This window comes from Cupressus sempervirens, chromosome 7, assembly GCF_028749045.1.
Source record: "Cupressus sempervirens isolate cs-2001-9-10 chromosome 7, ASM2874904v1, whole genome shotgun sequence".
In the NCBI taxonomy this organism is placed as follows: Eukaryota; Viridiplantae; Streptophyta; class Pinopsida; order Cupressales; family Cupressaceae; genus Cupressus; species Cupressus sempervirens.
The window spans coordinates 157757505-157781086 of NC_143124.1; positions in this window are offsets into that span (position 1 = coordinate 157757505).

The following is a 23582-nucleotide window of genomic DNA, read 5'->3' on the forward strand; positions in this document are numbered from 1 at the left end:
CTACCGAATCTCCCATCTATCCATCTGCTGCCTTTGAAGAATCCATCCCTTCAACTCCTATCGCACCATCCACTCCAAACCAATCCTATCAATATCTTGCCCAAAAGCATGTTGACATCCCCCAAGGCATAAATGAAGATATCATCGTATCATGTCTTCCATCCATAGTGCAGTCACCATCTCCTCCATCTCCAAAACCTCAAGCCATACCTCCTATATTGCAGGATATCTTTTCATCCCATCAGCTAAATCAAGATCATATCCTACCATCTCCTCCACTCCATGCTTCCATCTTACCACCTATCCAAGCTATTCCACCATCTATAATCTACCCTCTTGGTTCACTTACATTCATCCATGGCGGCCTCCTCTCAACAGAAGAATTAAGAATAGTATCTCCCTATTGCAGTACATCTAATAAAGCACTTCCACCATTTTTCGCAAGCAAAAAGTATCCTTAGCTAGTTCAAATGCTCAATCAATGGCATTATCAAGGTCAAGGTTTAGGACCACAAGAGCAAGGAATTAGAACACCTATTATTGCACAAAAGAATCTAGGATTTGATGGTCTTGTATATGTATCCAAAGGTTCACCATCTGAAGGTGTTGGTACACCACATCCCCAAACCAAGCCTATCTCAAAACCCACCATGCCAGCCTCCCATCACTCCTTCAAGAAATCTTATGTCATCCCCCCTCCACCATCTTTGCAACTCAAAACAACCTACCATATCCCCCCTTCATCCGCTAAATCCATTTTGGGTCCCTATGTCCCAAAATCTACCATCCTCCATCCTCCTATCAGCCATCATTCAAATCATATTCCCTCCATTCCTATGCAAGATCAACAAAGGCACATATCAGGGCACATTATCCATTATCATCCTCCTACATGCTCTTCCATATCCTCTCCATCTCACAAAGCTTCTCCTAACCATCTTCCTAAAGCTTACCACAGCAATGTGAATGCCAACTTCAAAATGCATAAAGCTAAAAATCCACATCCTAGGCAATCATATGTCTATTCTAAAAGACATACTCCAAAAAGGCAAAATCCAATCAAATAATGCAAACTAATGCAAAAGCCTATGAAAAGAAAATCCAAAACCATGTGGATTCAAAAGAAAAAAGTTGAAACCCAATGCATAATAGCATCCACCATTGCTAATCCCCCATCCAATGACTCATGTCCCCCATCTCCTAACTCCATCTTGGGTGCCCTTTTCACCTAAGCATGCTTCCAAAAATCCTCCATCACACCTGCATCTACCATCTATCCCCCATATGCTCTTTTCACACCCATCCCAACATGTGCCAATGTTGCTCTTGCAAGAATCCCCATCTCATGCTCCTTTCCAACCTTTTCATCCCTCCATCTCCTACCATCAATCCCAACTAATCCAATCTATTGCATAAATCACACATCCGGTGTACCAACAGCTAGCAACAAAATTGAACATTCTAACAGCCAATGAAAAATCCCAAAAAAGCCAAAATAGCTGAAGAAAGCCAAAATCATTCCAGCTAAGTCCAAAGTCAAAAAGTCAAAAAAAAATAATAAAGAAAAATAAAGCATCCACTGGTGAAAACTTGGCAATTCAAGCACCTTGGACAAGTACCATGATGAAAACTTGGCAAACAAGCATCATGCATAATCCCGCCATCCCCAGCTTAGCCTATCACCCTCATGCTTTTGGTCATCTCTTGACATCCAACTCCATCTTCCAATCTATCCACCTATCCTCCACCATCCATCTTCCATCTCACACCATCCACTTATCTCCTGCAGCTTCAGCCAACCATCCCAGCTATCATCCATCTCCCTAGCCCCTTCAGCTTTTTCCATCCTAGCTTCAATCCTATCACATCCACCCATTAGACCTCCTTCTGCATGTTATCTTCTAATTGGGGGCACTATATTCCTTGGAGATCTTATCTTGTCCATCCTCCCTTGTCATTGGTATCTAGCTCTAGGCTATCCTCATGCAAACCCAATGTCATCTCTTTATATCCATCATAATCCTAGCTATCTACCATCCTATCCAGCCATCTCATCTTGCTCCTCTAGCTATCCTCTTTAGCTTAGTACCATTGTATCTATCCATCTTTTGTGTAAGTTCCTCCTTGATCAACATCTTGCACACATCGCACATCTTGGTTAGCTATTCCAATGCATCCTTTAGCTAGATCTCCTATCACCAAAGTGTTATCCTTCTTAGTTTAGCTTGCCAGATGCATCACTCACCCAGATCCATCGGCTTAAGTGCTCTTCGATAGATCCTTGTAGGATATAGCTTTCCTCATGTCTGATCTTGGTCTATTAGTACCTTGTCCTACCCATCTTGTTGGCAAATGATTCTCTTTTAGATTTTCACTTTCTTTTGATTTGGAATCTTCCCTTTTGGGTCTTGAAGTATCTTTTCCAAGCAATCTTTTTGTTCCCTCCTCAAGGTTGCCATGATCTTCCATATCATGGTATGCTACAAATGGGGCACTCTGAGCATATGGTTTTGATCAAGTCTTTCATTTGTTTCTTCTTTGCTTGTGGGTTATCCAGTGTCGGTTCCACACTGTTTCCTCTGAGATTCATGTGTGATGTTGGGAAAATCCTTGCGTATTTGTTTTGAGTCAGTCCGTCAGTCCTCTGGACAGTTGGTGAAAAGGCCTTGATGTTCTTGGTAACCTTGGAAATTAACCAATATTCCTATAGCAAATCTAGTGCTCAACTACATGATGGTACTTCTCTTTGAAGTATCCCCCTACTCAAAAAGCTTCGATGGCTTTCCCTCATCTCCATTATCCCCCATCCATATCCAGCATCTGTCTCTCCTACCCTAGCTTATGCATTAGTATCTCTTTGAATCACTCCTCACCTTTAGCTTTAGGGATCCACAATCCTAGTCTTACGGATCCACCAATCCAAATCAATCCACCAAGCCTCATCTTTCAAGATCCACAATCCTAGTCCTAGGGATCTCTGAAACCCATCTTCTGCCAATCTAACTCTTTGAAATCCTATTGCATCAGCTTTTTAATCCCCTCATCCATCTCTCCATCCTAGATTCCTTTTATAGCACTCTGCTCCTTCATCCTCTGCAATCCCTGAGATCTTAAGCTTGCTTCCTCTTGTGCCTCTGATTCTCCCTTTATCATTCTCTCGTAGTGAGAGTTTGAGCTAACTAAACCTCTTCTCTTAAGCCAATCTAAGTCTTTTTGCTCATCTTGAATTCTTGTACTTTTCAAGAAGTTGTCGAGCCTCACTTTCTCTCCCCGCCGCCTTCTTGAGGGGGCATCTTGCAGTCCATTCTCTCCTCTTCTGCTCTAGCCTTGGGCATCTTATTTTCTTATCTTTGATGCCATGCCACTTGCGGCATCACATCAAAGAGGGGCAAAATGTAGACACCTAAAAACCTTTAGAAAATAAAGTATTTTTATTTTTTGAAAAATTCTTAATGACATCATCATTTATTAATTAATTATTTATTTAATTAATTTATTTATTTTTATGCCATTAAATCCCTTTATCTTAATTAAAAATATTTAATTAAGGAATCCCTCCCAAAAATGTTTAAATCTTATTTAAACATTATTTCCTTATTTATTAATTATTTAATTAATAAATTGACCAAAAAACCCAAAATAAATAAATAAATTATTTTTTGCCCAAAACTTGGCCAATTTCCTTAAGACCACTAACCTCTTCTAAATTCTTCTAATCCTTCTTTAATTTTGATTAAAGGCTAATCCCATCATTTCCTACCCCTAATCCTAACTCAAAATATTTAATTAAGATTAAATATTAATCCTCATGTTTATTAAAAAAAGTTTTAATAAATATCTCCTCAACCCAAACCCTTGAAATAAATAAAACTTTATTTATTTCCTAAAAATCTAATTTATCCTCATCCTAAGAAGTTCTGGACTCTTCTAGAAAGTCTCCATCCTCATCCTAGGAAGTTCTAGACTATTCTAGAAAGTCTTTATCCTCATCCAAAGTCTAGACTCTTCTAGAAGATGTCTTTAAACCTAATCCTAATCCCCTCCTGACCTTGTCACATTCTCTAAACATGGGTTAAGACTTACTAACCCAAGCCAAAGTTAACAAATATCTCCTCCTTCACCCATCCTCATTAAATGCCATCCACTTGCCTATCCCTAAGCTAATCCTAAACCATCCTAATATATCCTCTAATCATTTGCACAGTCCTAAGCAAGCTTAAAACCTTCCTAATCAAGCCCAAGTCAAAATTCCTCTCATCTCCTTCAAAATATCCCAACCATAAAACTTTATGAAGCCCACTAGGCCATAAATGACTCTTCCAAGCCCTTTTATTGCTCTTACAAGCCATTATGAGGGTCTTTATGAAGATTTTATCCCTTGAGCCTCCTTTGTTGACTCATCCTTCCCCTTTCTTCCATCCTCTCACCTTGTGACATGTGTCACACCTTGATTGGCTGTAAGGAAGCACAATCCATGTGCTCTCCTCTCATGCAATCTGAGCCCTCCATGAGCTTTTTCCCATCCTTGCATCTTAGCCCTCAATCCCTCAAGCCTCTTGCCTATAAATTGGATCCTTCCCCTTTGAAAAATAACACAATCCATGAAGTAAAGTCATAATGCCATTTTAAGAAGCCATTTTACATCAAAACCATACACTCACACCCAAATCCCAACTCCATTTGAAGCCCTTTTTGAAGCATAAGCTTGAGCATACATCCTATCTATTTATACAAAGCTACTCAACAAGAGAGCTTCTCATTGAGAGAGCCCATCAATGGCTCATATTATCAATTAAGAGCTCATCTTAGTCTATCTTGAAGTTTATAAATTTTGTTTAGTTTGTAGAAGCTTTATTTAAATTTGGTTTCTATTAGCATACTAAAATTGCTCATATACACTTGGTAACGTTTATGTTTGTAAAAATCATACAATGAAATAAAAAATAAACTAAAACTAAAGCCTTCTTTTGGAATCTTACTTGTCTCCCATTTATGTTCCACATAACTAGTTATTTAAGAATAAATTGACTACTTGTTAAGAAATGATTATTGTAATATTAACTATTTCACTAGCCTCTCGTACCAACAACAAATAAATATTGGTAATGTTTAACTTGGATTAATATTATAAATTACAACAAAATTGTTGTAGATATTTGTTCATGAAAAGTAATTTACTGAAACTTTAGCATGTGATAATAAATATACTAAAAAACAAATGTAAAGTTTTGTTTTACTTGTAAAAATCTATGAAAGAAGAATTTACTTAAACTTTGACATATGATAGTTGACATACTGACAAATGAATGTAAATTTCCTTTGTTGCTTGTAAACAACAATATAATTTTTCTCAAGTCTCATCGCATATTTAATACATTGTTTGAGTTTATATCCTTGAATTTCTATGAATCAAATCATAAAATGTGCAAAATATAAACTCAAAATGTTCTTAGGTACACACCCTAATAAAGTGATAGAGACTTGGATGACTTGAAGAGGAGCACCCTAGCCAACAAATAATCTTTTTGTATGTGGAATTGCTCCAACAATAAATCCCAGAATCTACAAAGTCAATGCATAAATCAAATGTAGCTTAACTCTTTCATATCCAATGAAAATTGTCATCGAGAACTATAGTCCATTTAGTTTAATTTAAATCTATTCTAGCAATAATAGCAACATTGTTCAATCAAAAAAACTAACAATAATGTGTTAAAACTTTTCCAAAAATTTATTATGGCTACAACACAAGTATTTTGATCATTTATTAAAAAAAGCTATAAATGGTTTCATGTTCCAGTAAATGAAATAATGAGCATCGATATGCCTCTCTATTTCCTAAATCCAGTTATTCTCGTTTATATTTCACAATTTTCTTTTTATTTCATCAAATAAAAACCTCTAGCCCTTTTTCCATGCTTTTCTTTCCATCACTTATACCTTCAATAATCAATAATTTCATGAGTACTCTTGAAATATGAATAGTACTCTCATGCATATCTTTAATTTGTCATCCATAGATATTGTTTGTTTACAAAAATTAGTGAGAGGTACCTATGATGAATTTGGTTAATCGTCACATGATAATTATTTTCAATAGTTTTGACTTAGGTCTTATGACTCTTACAAGAATTCTTTGAACTAGTGATATATTCTAGTTGTACAAATAGAATTTTAGATTTTAAATCTTTGAAGAAATGTATTACATGCATTTTTCAACCACCTTCACAAAATAACATTACTTGAATCTTCATCAGGTCATATTAATTCATTATAAGCTTTATCTCATGCTAAAATTATGGTTATACAAAGAACAAAATGATAACATTGTTACCTGAAAAGACATGTAAAGTAAGTCAAAGAATTATACCACTCCAATTGTAGGAGGTGCCATGATCTCTTTAAGGTGAAGCCCATTTGTAAGTTTCTTTAAATGATGTTGAAAAAACTGCAGAAAAAATCATTATGAAGATATGAGGAATTATAGTTTTTGGTAAAATAGTAGGATTGTAGAATTGTAGGGCCACTACCCCCCTATCTAGAAAACCCTCCCACCTCATCTCACCCACCACTTCATCTAGTGCCTATAGAAACAATGGGCTAGATCAAGAGACATATAGATCCATACTTACTAATGACATTAGCAGCATGAGTAGCTTATTCATATTACCCATCAGTAGCATACCCTACATATTCCACCATTCTAGATAGATAACTTTTTTTTTCTTTTTTAAATACTTTCAATATGTATAATCAAAAATATTTCATAAAATCTTTATGAACTTTTGGAATAGCCATATAGTTGAATGGGTCACTTGAATGAAACATCCAGTTTCAGCATGTGTGTGCAAATGCTTTTTTTCTATTCATGGGATCTATTTTCAAAATATTTAGTGCATATTTCAAAGTTGAGCATTTCATATGAACATTTGAAAAGCCTTAAATATTATTTTAAGATCATTATTCACTTAGAAAAGGTTACAACTAATTCATTTTTCAAGTATCCTACCTATTTCCTAAAATTGTACAAAGTTGCAACATGGTAGTTTTGTCAATTTTTGCAATTTTGCACTTTTTACAAACTTGACAATTTCAATACAACTCTTGGCTTCCTTGCCACTAAGGAGGAAGAAATGAAGTCATATGTGTGTGTGTGTGTGTGTATATATATATACAGATATATATATATATATATATATATATATATATATATATATATATATACAGATTTATATATATATATATATATCTATATATACAGATTTATATATATATATATATATATATCTATATATACAGATTTATATATATATATATATACATATATATTTATATATATATATAAATATATTTATATATATATATATATACATATATATTTATATATATATATACATATATATATATATATATATATATATATACATATATATATATATATATACATATATATATATATATATGTATATGTATATGTATGTATGTATGTATATATGTATACATACATATGTACATATAGATACATATATGTATATATACATATATATGTATACATATATACATATATGTATATATATGTACATATATCTATATATATATATATGTATAGATATATATGTATGCATATGTATACATATATATACATATATATACATATATATATATGTATATATATGTATATATATATATGTATATATGTATATATATGTATATATATATATGTGTATATATATATATATATGTATATATATATATGTATATGTATATATATTTATATATATGTATAGATATATATGTATACATATGTGTGTATATATATATATGTATACATATGTATACATATGTATATATATGTGTATATATATATATATACATATATATACGTATATATCTATACATATATATATATGTATATAGATATATGTATATATATGTATATATATATATAAGTATATATGTATACATATATATATATATATGTATATATATGTATGTATATATACATATATATGTATATATATGTGTATATATACATACATATATACATACATATATATGTGTATATATATATACATATATACATACATACATACATATATATATATATATACATACATATATATATATATATATATATATATATATATATATATATATATATTACTAACCACCTTTGATGACTATCTTGTTACTAGTTTTGATAATATTATAATAAATTTGTTTCTAGTGCTATTGTAAATTACACATTATTTGCTTCTAAATGCTTGCTCTTCTTACCCTCATCATAGTTATCAACATTTGTTATTCTCATGGATAGGTATTAAAGAAATTATATGGGTGATAAAAAAAAATTGGATAGGACTTGGAGACTTTTGAAAAGGTGGGAAAAGAATTCAGAGTGTGTTGTAGAAAATTTGAATTCAGTGAGGTCCTCTTCAAAAAATTCAAAGATAATTTGAAATCCAAAACATGCATATTTGATTTTGATTAGGTTAATGTCAAATAAATGTAAGATGTGTCTTTAGGAAAAATCATAGTTTTGTCTACTTTTTATTATGCTCTCTTCTAAAATTGAGTACTTTCAACAATAATTTTGCATCATCATTTTAAGATTCATCTATCTTTTCTTTAAATTAGAAACCAAATTAAGTTTGAAATTCATAACATTACATATGGATCAACACCAAAAGTTGACTACAGGTCAATATCATGCATATGATGAAAGAATAGCCAATGAGGGGAACATGGACAAATATCCATGTCCATGCAAAATATGTCTTGGTGGAAAGGTGGAAAAAGGAATGTGATTTACAATCATATGATCAGGTATGGGCATAGAGGGATAAGCCCTTGGGCTGATAATTACTATAAAGATATTATAGATTTGCAGCTAGTGAGAAATGAAGATGTAACAAACATAGACAAAGTGGCACAAAACATAGATGAAGAGGTAACAAATTTGGATGAAGAGGAAGAAATATTTGATGAAGGGATTGAAGTGGCTAGAATGTTCAAAGAGGGTCTAAATGATGATTGGGCTAAGTCAATGGAGGATATTTTAAAGCCTGTGTATGCTAATTGTAGGTTAAGTTATTTGACAGTAATCCTTCGAATTCTTAACTTGCAAGTGGTGCATGGTTAGACAAATGAGAGTGTAGATCAGTTATAGGCATTATTAAGTTCATTACTACCAAATGACTCTACATTGCCAAAAAACAAAGTCAGTATAAAAATCAAATCAGCAAGCTCGGCTTGACATACAAGAACATCCACACATGTGTAAATGGATGTGTATTATTTCCTAAAATTCTTGAAAATGAGAGTGAGTGTCCAAGATGCCATGAAGCAAGGTATAGACAAGTGTTGAAATCAGCTATGGTTCTTAGAAAGGTTCTTTGACACTTCCCAATACTCCCACAATTACTTAGAATGTATAGGTGTAGAGACATAGCTGAACTTATGTAATGGCATGATAAAAATAAGAACACTGATAGAAAACAACAACGTGTGCCAAATTCTAAGACATGGATGGAATTTGATAATAGGTGGCCTAATTTTTCTCAAGATCCTCATAATATAAGGTTGGGTTTGGCTCTAGATGGGGTGAACCCATTTTTAGATCAAAGTATTAAATGGTCAACTTGGTCAGTGTTTCTAATAAATTATAACTTGCCTCCATGATTAGAAACCAAAAATTTTTTCTTAATGTTAACATTGATTATACCAAGAAAGAAAAGCATGACTTTAGAAACAATAGATGCTTCTCTAGAGCCACTATATGATGAGCTAATAGAATTATGGAAATGAGTTGAAGCAATTCAATCTTTAGCATATGGTCACTCATGTTAATGTTGATGAAATCCAACTCTGAAGATTTCCAAGATCACCTGCATGCAAGAACCTACCAAAGAGAAGCCAAGGAGAGAAGAGCATGGAGCAAGGGAAAAACCCTAAATGGACATGAGAGAGAAAATATAAAAACACAAGAAAATATGTATTTACAATGAGAATGCCATATGATTTGTTGTTACAATGAGAGAGAAACCGCTTATAAAGGCCTTATGGAAGCTTGTAGAACAAGGTGGAAGGTGGTAGAAGATAAGGTTGACAACCAAGCACTCTTCCAAAAAAAAGTGGAAAACACTAGAAGGGAACAAACTCCTATGTTTTCAACAACTAACCACTACATTTATTAAATATTAAATATTAAATAAATGCATTTACCTAAGTAAGCTTAAGTAAATAGAAAAATTAATTAATTATTTACTCTAACACCCCTCCCTAAGTGCAACTTAGGGAAATGCCATAAGCTCACAAAACTAAGAAATGCAAGAATGGGTCCCAGCAACAAGGCCATGTTAGGTACCCATGTCCAATGCAAAAGATGCAACCTCTAAAAATGGGGAAAGAGAGAAAATTGCGTGGGAAAAACCCTCCCCCAAAAAGAGGTAAGAACCTAGTAAAGAACTAAAGAATCTTCCAACTAGGGAAATGTCCCCTAAAACAGGAACAAGGAGTGATCATGAAGAAGCATCACTGAAGTATGAAGAACCGTAAAAGTTTGCCATCAAGAAGAAAATTTCTGATCTTAAAAACCTCCATGGAAGAAGAAGGCACGAACCAAGCATGTCTATATGGTAGATGATCCATCTCACCGAAATGCATAGGTAGCCAACCACTGCAATCGCCTTGTATATAGGATCAACCACGAATGCATTAGAACAACAACATAACCCTCCCTTAATTTAGATGGGGTGAGATGATAGGAAACTAAGAAGGTGGGCCAAAGTCTCCTATAGATGAACCAAGAGTGATAAGAGAGGAAGAGGTACAAACAACTATAAAGACACGGTCACACTGACGCTGCATGGGGCTAATGTCGTGAAAGGGACACTCACTTGACAAAGGGAGAATGCCTAAAATAACAAACAACTATCCCCCCATGGTGCTTTATAAAAATAGTGCAAGTACAAATGACTCAAAACAATGCTCATGACCTCTGAATTGAAAAAGTGACACTTTATCTTAGTGTGTATACAAAAGTGCTTACAAAAGATGTCTACAATGATCAAAACAAGGAAAAAGCTGACAAAAAATATAAGACAACCTAAAATAAGAAAAACTATGCCATGAAAATGATCCTTAGGCCTAAAACACTCAAGATATCCACCATATAGAAAAAATGCTAAAAATATGATAGAAAGAGCATGGGCCAAAATATAAGGAAAAGGACCACATTTCTAAAAAGTTGACAAAACTAGCTTTCCAAATATACAACATTTTAAAAAAATTGATATGGGACACAAAAGATATGCAAGTCAGAGTCAAAAACACAACTTCATGCTTTAACTAAAAAAATGGGCAACAAAAATGCATCAAAACCTAAAAATACCTACACCAATGTCTCTGTCTTGGAACCATCCTTCCTGCCGCCCTCGTGCCCAGTTCCTTCGCCACTCTGCCCAGGGTTTCATCACTCTGTAGAGTTTTTAGCCGCATGGAGTTCACTACGTAGTTTGAGCACCAACAGCTAATGCAAGGGTGACACATGGCCTGGGTGCCACATGGCACCTTGCTATGTGGACCTGCCACATCACCCCTACCACATTACTCCTCTGCCATGTGGAACCTTTTTTTTGTTGACGGGCCACTGGGTGTCAAATTTAATGCCATAGAATGCTGACATCAACATGACATCAGCACTACATCATCATCCTTGTTGCACATCTCCAAGGTCAATTTTGGACCTACTTGCAATTTTTTGGCTGTCAAAGAGAAGCCAAGGAGAGAAGAGCATGGAGCAAGGGCAAAACCCTAAATGAACATGAGAGAGAAAATATGCAAAAACAAGAAAATACGTATTTACAATGAGAATGCCATATGAGTTGTTGTTACAATGAGAGAGAGACTGCTTATAAAGGCCTCATGGAAGCTTGTAGAACAAGGTGGAAGATGGTAGAAGATAAGGTTGACAACCAAGAACTCTTCCACATAAAGGTGGAATATGGTAGAAGGGAACAAACTCCCGTGTTGTCAAAATCTAACCACTACATGCATTTAATATTAAATATTAAATAAATGCATTTACGTAAGTAAGCTTAAGTAAATAGAATAAATAATTAATAACTAATTAATTTTTTACTCTAACAACTCAATCAAATTCACTTTAAGAGGTTCCTTATTATTTACAATTCATGACCTTCTGACATATGGCACATTATCTAGTCTCTCTATTCATGGATACCATGGATGTCTAGCTTGTAATTTTAAGGATTTTGTGAGGCAGTCAAGAAGTTTATGCAAGTGTATTTATTGTGGACATCATGCTTACCTTAAAATTGACCATCCATACTGTCAACAAAAAACACATTTCAATGGCCAGGAAGAGAATCACGAAGCACCATAAAATTAACAAGTGATTAAATTATTGAGAATGGAAAAAAAAGAATGTCATTTATTGAGAATGATGGGATTATTGGTAGCAAGTATGATCCATGTAATGAAAGTGGTATAAAATGATTGTGTATACTGTACAAGTTACCATACCACAAGGATATATCTTTTAGGCACACTATTGACTTTATGCATACTGAGAAAAATATAGCTTACATTATTATAGAGACTCTTTTTGGTCCTCTTGATACTATTTCATCACATGAAGACTTCCAAGAAATAAAAATTTATCGAAATATTTGGGTTGAGAAATATGATAATGAAAAATATATAAAGCCTAATGCACCTTATGTCTAGATAAGGAAACAACATGCAAAATTCTTACAGTTGATGTCTAAGACTCACTTTCCTATAGGATATGTAAGTAGTAGTATCAAAACTCAAAATGACATTAATAGCTTCAGAGGCATCAAGACTCATGACTATCATGTCATAATTGAAAATATGTTACCTTTTGTGGTAAAAATATCAAAATTGGCAAAGGGACCAAGATTGACAATTATAAGGTTGGGACTTATACAAAAGAGAATGAGTTCACATGTATTAGATTCTTTAAACTTTGATAGTTTGAGGGAGGAGGTTGTTGAAGTTCTTTGTCTATTGGAACAAGAATTTCCACCAGCAATATTTAACATTTCTGTGCATCTTTTGATACATCTAGAATATGAACTAGATTATTGTGGCCCAGTAAGAATGAGATGGATGTATCCTATAGAACAATATATGAAAGTTTTGAAAAAAAAAAAATTGTACTAGGGTAAAATTAGAAGGAAGTATGTCTGAGGGATATTCAATGCAAGAGGCCATGGGATTTTGTGCAGAATATATGAATAATTTTAAAAATGTCAATTGATGTGTATGGGATGATGATGAAGATGAGAGAGTTCTAGGTGAAGTATTAGAATTCAATGGATTTCACTTCGAGTTATCATATCAAGAAAGAAGTGCAATACATGCCTTTATTCTTTAGAACACATCTTCATTTGATAAGTGGTGCAGGTAGAAAAAAATTAACAATAATTTGTTTTTTCAGTTCTATTTACATATTTATGTTATTTATCTTACTATTTTCATTACATATTCTATGTAGGAAATATGAACGAGATCATGAAATTTGGATGCAACATCGACCTCAAAAGCACAAATGTCATACTTTGATTAGAGGTGATTCTTTTCCAGACTTTGAATAATGGATTGTCAATGTAATCAATGATGCCAAAGAAGAAGGTGAAGATATAACAATAGAGCAAAGTGAGCTCTCACAATCTCCACATATATGGGGTACACATTTTGGTGGAATGTGGGCCTATGAAAACCATTTAAGAGTTGAAGAAAAAGACAAAGGGAAGATAAATTGTGATTGTGTTGTCAGTGCTGATTTTTTTCACGATACTGAGAAGAAATTTTATGTTGGATTCATTCAAGATATTATTCAAGTTGATTTTGGTGAAAAATCCCTATATAATTATAATGTAAGTGGATTTGACCATCCTTAGTAAAATTTGATGAGTATGGATTTGTATGTACAAATACATGACAGTTTTTATCAGAGACAGATGAGTCATATGATCCCCCTTCAAATCAACCAGTCTTTCTTGATTAATGATTGCAAAAGCCCAAGTTGGTCATATGTCATTCAAACAGGCTCTCATTCCAAAAGAAAATGCATGGAAGCTTCCAATGTATTGCTTGATGGGTAATATGTTAATTTATAAGAAACATTTGAAGAAGTGGATAGAGATGATGAATTATTGAAGAAGATATTTTGATTTCCAATGAAGAAATTGGGAGAGAGAATGTATTACATGTCATATATGAGGAAGATGAAGAAAATAAGTAGATATAGACACAAGTGATGGGGATTTTGGTCTTCTTGGAAATGCTATTGATTATTGAAAAGCCCCACTTTTTATGATCATTCTATGTAAAGCTTTTATGTTGTCTAATGTATGCTATCTTTTGAGGTTACATACCTTTATAATTTAAATGTTTTCTATATAGATATATGGCATTAATGTTTCACATGTTATGATTCAAAATATTTCATGTTGGCTTACATCTTAGTGATGCAGCAGTGCACAATAGAAGCCTCAAATAGCAAGGTTTTAGGCAACTAGGCAAGTTGACAACGTTGGTTATAATCCTTCGAATATCTCACAAAAAGGGTATAGTGCTGAGACACTTATCACAAGAATTGATAATGAATTTATAATAGGTTGTCACAATCCAAACAAGGTAGGGAACCTAATCACTAGGCTTGCCTAAGCCCAAAAGCACCGAAATACAAGGATTCCTTAAAGGCCTAATACGGGTACATACCCCCAAATAAAAAATAAGAGAGAACATTGACCATGGCATGAAGTATAAAGATCTTTTAGACCTATTGATTTCTACTTACAACATTTTCAATGATTCATTTGGTTCAAAAAAGCCCAAACATGACAATTGAACATATTGTTGTACCTTGCCTAGTAGCCCTTCAAACTAAAAACTAGACATTACTTAGATAAACCCCACATCAAGGAAAAATTTAGGAGGAGATTTAGGCACCCTTTTAGGAGATACAAAACATACCCAAGCCTCATAAATAGAAATAAAATGCAAGTTCTTGTTGTAACCACGTTTCTATTATGCAAGAAGGCCTAATTAGGTTGCCTTTACACTGTAGCTACCACTTTACACATGCTAAATGGAAGGATGGATGTTGGAACATGTAGGGGAATATAAAATAGGTTTGAATATATATTTACAAACCTTTAACCACTCTAGAATGAAAGTTATAAGGGTTGTTGTAAAGTGTTGATTAGTGCATGTATGGAGCCATACACCTAGGGTATGGTGGCAAATCTGAACCACTACTTATCCATCCTTGAAACCTGCAAAATATGAAATTGCATTGAAAAATCTTTGATTCCACTAAGGGGCATCAAAATCCAATGGTGGAAAGTACCCAAACAACTAGGCCCTAGGTGGATTCTTGTTAAATTGCTGATTTCTAGACACCTTTTAGCAAAACGTGAATAACTTGCAAACTATAATTGATAAAATCATGAGACCACTTGAATTTGAAATCTTACTCAAACCTTTACACACTCTAAAATTAAATAGCCACTAACCATCTTTCAATAACAAAGTTTATCATAAGAAGGAACATAATCGCCTTTTATTTGCCTCTTTCTAGACAGCATAAATTTAAACAGTAAATAGTAAGTACCATAGAATTATTCTTCAAATCAAGGAGGAAGTTCCATAAGGCCTAATAGAATTTACATACACTTTGTGCAATATTTTATGGAGCTTTGCATTTTATATCCAGATTACTATGATTTTGTCCTGATCAAGGAACATCTTGCCACTAAATGCTAATAGTTGAATACTTTTTTTCTTTTTCACTGCAAACACTAAAAACTTTCTGAGCTTGAAGAGAAAGTTCTTTGGCAGTACCATGCATCCAATCACCCTCATTATTAGGTGAAATCAAATAGAGACTAATGTGTAGAAATGTGAATTTAAGTTAGAAATGTCCTAGATTTGAAAAATTTATTTCTTCCTTGATCTTAACAATACCATTTTTTTTCTCTAGGAGAATGGGTAGAATGAAATCTAAAACATATATATTATAAAATATTTTGAATTTGTAAACTAAATAAATTATATTCATTACTAAGTTAGAAAAATCAAGTCCACAATCCATGGTGAATGGAAACACTATCTGGGCATGATTAGGATGATTTGATCCTTTGTGAGTGCAAAATCTGAATACTCTTATAAATAACAACTACATTATAAATAAAATCTTCATCTTCTTGATTCATTTGATCATTGTTATAACACATAATTAATATTTGTGCACCATCTAAATTTTTTGGTTGAATTCTATTGTATCTATTCTTTCCCTTGTAAAGATGTTTACATCTTATCATTTGTTAATATTCCTTGGTCAATAAAAATTTGCAGATTAATCATATAATACTTTTAGCATAAAGTAAGAAAATTTTCTATAACTATTTGCTAAATTTCATGTGCATGAAAAATATTACTTTATAACTATTTTTTCCCTATTTTTCATGATACTTGCTTCATTTCTATCACGAGGGTTGCCTTTGTATCATGATGCTAATCTATAAATTAATATGTTTTTCTTCACCAAAAAATGAGGAAAAAGAATACAAGGCATACACTAGATGACAATGACTAGAATCATACAATTCCAATAACAAATTATGAGCACCTTTGTGAAAAATGAGTGGCAAAGAATAATGACTTTTTGTCACATCTTGGCTTGAAAAATAGGTAAGATTCAAATGTACTCTACATTATACTAGCATGATTTAATCTGGAAAAAGTTGATCACCAAATAGAAGTTCTAGGTAAATGAAATTGATTCAACTTTCTACTCTTTAGTCTCTTTTTCTATTTGACATTTTGATTAACAATTTAATACTAAATAGTAAACTAGTAACTTTATCAATTGATTACCAGTTGCATGATCATATGATAGGCATGAACATGCCTAGGCCTACTTATTATTTATGATCATAGTATAGTTTGCCTCTACACAATATAGTATGGTGTAGTTAGTTACTACTATTACTACTAATACTACTACTACTGACTGACCTTGCCTTCTACTGCTCCTACTAGCCACTAATGTGGTTATATGTAAGTCACTTGTATTGCATTGTGTATACAAGACCCTTGATGTAGAGTGCACAATTTTAACTTCTCTCCAATCTAATCCTTCAATATGGATCAATATGCTGATGTAATATTTATCCAAACTTTTACTCTCCCTTTCCTAGGTTCCCACTTCACTCCCAAGGTCCAACTTCCTTAAAAAGGCACTACAAACTTCAATATGCTAATCCAATTCCTAGGGTATCATACACTAGTTCAAATGATGGATTTTATTCTTAGTTCCAACCACCAAACATCTCATAAAAGAACTAATTACCTATATTGCAATTTTTTGGCTTTTTGACATTCTTCTAAACTAGATGCGTCCTAACAGCTTCCCCTTAAAACAAGGTTAATGATATAGATTCAAGACTTCTTGGAATGGATTCAATAGGTTCAAACACAACCCTTTCACTCCCCCAAACACCAATTATCAATTTCATTCCTTCAACTCAAAACAACTACAAACAACAGTTTAGCCTAATTGATAAAGTTAGGCTTGGGCTTGATCGCATTGCCTAAGTTGGGTGCATGAAACCAATCCATTGATCCTTAAAATAGAAATTCATCATCATATAAATTCATATTTCAGATACATTTCTAATGGCATGTTGGGTAGTATTGGAATTATGTTTCCTAATTTTGTCATGTCTAAATTCTTTTAAATTTTTTCCCATTTCTTTTCCTAATTTTCCCCTTGGACAACAACTCTAGCAGTAGTTATTATCTTTTCAATTGTCTAACCTGTTGTTGTAGATAAATAAACAAATTGAGCCCAAGCAAGTATATGAAGCTTCTCTCTAACATCTTTTTCATAGAAGAAAGTTTCTTGACTATTTTTGTCTACATTCGATTTCCCCACTATGGCTATAGCAGGAATTTGATCTTCAACCTTATCTATTTCTTCAAAGGCCTTGCTGAGTTTAATTTTAGAGCATATAATGTCCAATAATTCTCATGTTCCTATACTAGAAATTGTACAGTTAGTAATTGGAGTAAACCCAAGGGACCAAAAGTCTATTGCTTGCATTAACCCTCTACATGGAGACACACTTATTCCTTACAATAATTATTATTTTATTTGAATGTCCCTTATGTAACCAATCTGCAATTTCAATATCAGCTGTTGTGGCTCATGTTTGGCCATCCTTAAGAAATATAATAACTAAGGCCTCTTCAACAGTAGTAGTAGCCTGTCTCTCTATCATTGAAGGTAATCCAATAGCAATTGCTTCCTTTGTAGCATATACAATATCATCTTCACTTCTACCTCTTGTAAGTGATAACCCATCCATTCTAACACTCAAAGACTTTAGAACAGTAATGACACCACCACTTTCTACAACCATAAATTAATTTTCTCCCAAAAATGATCTACCATACAAAAAATCTCTAGTTACACCTAGCTCATCAAGAACAATTGCCACATTCCCCCCAACAAGCCAGTTAAACAGGGCTGATTTTCCAACATTTGACCTTCCAACTATAACAGCCTTTGGAAGAAGATGATGAGGCACCTTTTATTTTATTGATTTCATGGATCTTTTGTTTCCTCTTTGATCATCTAAATCCTCATCTAGGGTTTCAATATCCATTTTTTATTTGTCATCTATTGGTGAGATTTTTTTTCCTCTTGCCTTACAAATGCTTTGAAATGTATTCATTTTTTCTATAACCATTGGAATACTTTGCCTTTTTTGGCTAATCTCAGAGGAGGAATTCTGTTGGAAACTAACATGGCACTATGGCTTCAAATTTTTGTAGAGAGGCACAAAGCTCGTGAATCTCTTAACATGATGAGAGATTTTTCTTATTGAGTGACTCATATAATGACACATCACCCATTTGTCTCAATACATCTTCAGTATGTATATGTATTATGTATTGAAATTGTGATAAATTATTAATGCTCAAAGGTAAATCATTTAATATTGTTGTGTTATTCATAACCTTGCTAGCCAAACTATTTCATTTTTCCTATCATACTATTGTTGGTACTAGTTGAACCTTTATTTGTTGATTTTCCCATATGTTGTGGGTTACTGCACACATTAAAGAAGTTCTATCTTCAATCTCATTGACCTTTAGGTGGTCACTTGTTGGAAATTAATAAAATTTGTCTTTATCTTCATTACTTATTTGAGCTTCTTTTCAAGTATATCATAGTTAAATGATAACAATCTAAATATATGCTTACACTAGGTGAGGGCTTCCTTTTAAATATATGCCCCAGTTACCTTACTACTAATCTGACATAAGCTTGATGCTATAAACTAAAAAAAATGAAGGGTACATGGATTCCATCATACCAAAAAGCTAGACAAATATATAATTATAAAGCTTGCTAGACTCCTGGATGTTTATCTAAATACATGTAATGTGGTATCTCCCTAACACTTGGAAACAAAGGAATAAAATATCCTATTCTAAGTTACAATTCCCCATGTTAGCAAATATAACACAAGGAACAAATCATCCCCTACTAAAGTTCTTCACAAAAATGGGAGCTCAAAAGATCTTTACATAGCAGAGCAAAAATACAAAACATGAAATTGAAAGCTCTATAATAAAGCCACCACTACAAAATATCCTAGTTTCCCTAAACCATTTTAGAAGTCTTATTCTCTAGCTTTTCAAAATTGGCATTCTCTATAGATGATTGAATATTTAATCTAGCTACTTTAGGTGGCAAACATCATTTTAAAAAGTATGTTGCAATGCCCTTAGGTTGTGTTGGACTCTTCAAAACAACATCCTTTAATTATTATTTTTGGATTTTCTATATCTTCCAAATCTTGAACTACATAGAGAATAGGCAATCAGTAGTGGTAGTGATGTAGAGCTCAGTGGTCAATCAATGATTTTATGTAGAAAAAACTAACTATTCCTTTGCTTTTAAAATAATCCCTTATATCTTCCTCAAGTGTAACCAAAACAATGACCCAACCCACTCAATCTTTTATCAAAGGATAAAAATTCAAAATGTTTAACCAACTAAACTCCACACCTTTGGATCGACAAGACTAATCCCACTCCCAAATTTCTTGAAGCAAGCAAGTTACCCAAGTTGCCTAAAGCACCTACAAACCCCATATGACTTCAAATGACTCCAAACATGAAAAAGACTTAACCAAGATTTAAATAAGGATTCTACAAGCTATATAGTGTGTACTCAATTAGATTTGACCATCCAATTGGCTACACAATTCCTAATGTCCAATTCTTCCAATGCACCTTAGGAGACCTAATTGACCAACTTGTAGCCCTGCAGCAACATGAAAACTTGAATAACTTAAAACTTTTCCCAAAACACTTGGTGAAGTGAAAGAATTTATAGATACCCTTTTTCAAGTATTATAACATAGAAAAAACTTAAATATTGTTACTTTGGACCAGTACTAACTATTCTTACAAAGTGACCAGTAAATAGCATAAAAACCCGGCAATTTACAAAGCACCACCCCTCTCCACTTAGCCTTATTACTCCAAAACTTGAAAAGAGTTTTAAAAGGACTAAAAATGGGAAAATACAAAAGAAATTTACTCCAAACCTCCTTTAACCCCAAAATCCTAACTTACCTTTATTCAAACCCTCAAATCTAGGGTATCACCAATATAACCCTTCCCCAAAATTTTAGATCAAATTTATTGACCCTACAACTTCAAATTGATCCTACAAGATAATCCAAACCACAAAAATGCCTCCTTTTTTAGGCCAAACTATCGCTGCTACATTGTACCCCTCAATTTCTTCATAAACCCCCAATGTTCTATGATAGTCAATCAATGCAGACAACATTTCTACATAAAAGGTGTTAGAAATATATGGTACATGTTATACAAACCCATCACATGAAGTCTAGGCCATGAGAGTTCATGGGATGGTCATATCCTATAAGGAGACCAAACTGTTGCAGAGAAAGAACTCCAAATTATAGCCTGTCAACTGATACTAGGCATCTAACTTTCAACACGGAATACAAAAAGTGTAGTCGGGATAGATAATAAACAATAGAGAACCTTTTAATGCATAACAATGAATGGAAATAAATTCTAATACATTTCTACACTATCCATAATGAAATTTAATCAGTTTGTAGAGACTCCAAATTGCAATGTCAGAATGGATTCTTATTATTATGCACCAGTCTATACTCCAGGTCTCATTGCCCATACAATGGATGTATTAGTCTATGAATAGACCTCCCCTACCTATCACAACAAACTCTTAGTGATTGGAGGCTTAGTTTAAGCCTAAAGACATCCCAAACACTAATTCTGCCCAAAATACCATCCTAACCATTTGTTTTTTAAATATTTTAATTTTAAATTGCAAAATGACTTTCTTTGAACCATGAATCATTACCTATTGACTTCTAATGATTTTAAACAACCTCTATAACTATTCTAAGCCCTCCAAACCTATCAAATCTCCCTTTGGACTTATTTTGTCCAATTACATTCATCTTTTGGTCCTTTTAGGACATTATAAGTATGACTTTTAATCCTTTGAGGACATCACAAAATAAACACATTTGATTATATTGTTTGGCCATGAAAATCATTATAACTTCCAATTCTAGACCATTTGAATTGCCTAGGTATCTTCTTGTCCTACTCACTCCTTTGACCTTCGTGGTGTGTTTGTGTATCTTCATAAAATGACCTTGGTGCCCCTACACTAGGCAACAAGAGAAGTTAAATGGGAATGTTGAAGTTGAGAAACATGTTGAATATGTGAGGTGAAACAACAACGTTTTCTGAGGATGACCTCACCTGGAGATGGTGGCATGTTTAGTTGTTCCAAAACATGTTTTTTAACCTACACAAAAACATCTTAGCATTCATATTTACAAAATATGTAAATAGCATATGAAGATGGCAAGGAAAAACAATGATTCTTTAACAAATTGGCTTAGACAAACCTGCCAGTGACTTTCACTAAAGTCTACTATTTCATAGATTTTTTCTCTAAGCCACTTCTTTTCCATGTCAGGAAACCTCATAAGTAGAGATTCAACTATTTTGTTCATACCTTAGGTTGACAACTTGACAATAGAGACCTGAAATCACATTGCAATAGTTATAAGACAATAGAAGAAAGTAAAATTAAACTCCCATTCTTCACACACTGAGTTTAAGGTGTAGAGTAACTCACCAACATGGGTAGATCTAAGTCTAATAGAATAGGGATTTTCTTTTGATTCTTAGAAGGCTTCTAGTCCTATTGGATACTTGACTCTATTGAAGGATCAGAAGGCAGGCTAATAGGGATATCTGGTGAGAAAATCTTTCAAAGCTTGTAAGCAAGTGCATTCCAATTTCTATCTTGGATTTAAATATGAAGATCTTGGTTTGCTCTTACAATCATTTATCTCTATAAGGAAGTTTGAGACTATAAAAACATGACCAGCTTGCAAGGCATGATCTATTGCATTTTCAAGAACTTTTTGTTGCTACTTAAAAGCATGCAATTCAAACTCAATTTCCAACTATTGGCTCTTACCACAGTTTTGGGAAGCTATATTTGAGTTTAAATTTTCACCCAAATCTTCATCTACATCTGATTCAATGTCATCCAAACAAACTCCCTATTCATCAAGTAGGAGCTTTTTGTCATCTTTACTAATGATCAAATTTTAAATTTAAAAAATTTTAATTAGAAGAAAACTCAAAAAATCTATGGATAGGAATTGGAATCATTATAGAGTTTTTTGGGAAAAATACAATCAGTAATATAAAAGTTTAAAATGTGGAAACATCTGAAGGCAAACGAATAGGAATTGCAATCATTAAAGAGGTTTTTTGGGGAAGAATCCAATTCAAACATAATCAGAGACTTTAATTTTTAGAAGATACAAAACCCTAAAATTGGCATGGTATATTATGTAGAATATTTCTACACAAACATCAAGTTTCATGGCAATGCAAACATCTAGAAATTATTTAAATGTTGTACCTATGAATTGCGGGCCTCTAAACCTCACAGACACTTCGACATAGTCATTACCTACGAAATCATCCTGGAATAAACATTGAGTTGTTTATCCAAGAGGTTTGACAGAGCAACCTGGCACCTTCTATCTAGAAGGATTTTACCTAATGAATGTCCTCAGATTTGAGGTGTAGGCAACCAGACCCTCTAAGAATGAAGGATTTGAATGCAATGCAATTAGTCTATACGATCGTGCAAAGTATTCTAGAATGAAAGATGCATTCTCATTTAAGAACATATAAAGTAAATTAATCTAAATATATGAAAGATTAAATCTAAATGAAAATTAAGCTAACAATGAAAGGATGTAAGAATATGCTAAAGCAAGGTGAGTGAAACATGTGACAACAATTCCATAGCATGAAAATTTAACCTCTATAATGAGGAAATGAGTGTCTCTTAAATAGACTTTCCTAGAATCCATCAATGGTTGAGATCAATTTCAATCAATGGTCGG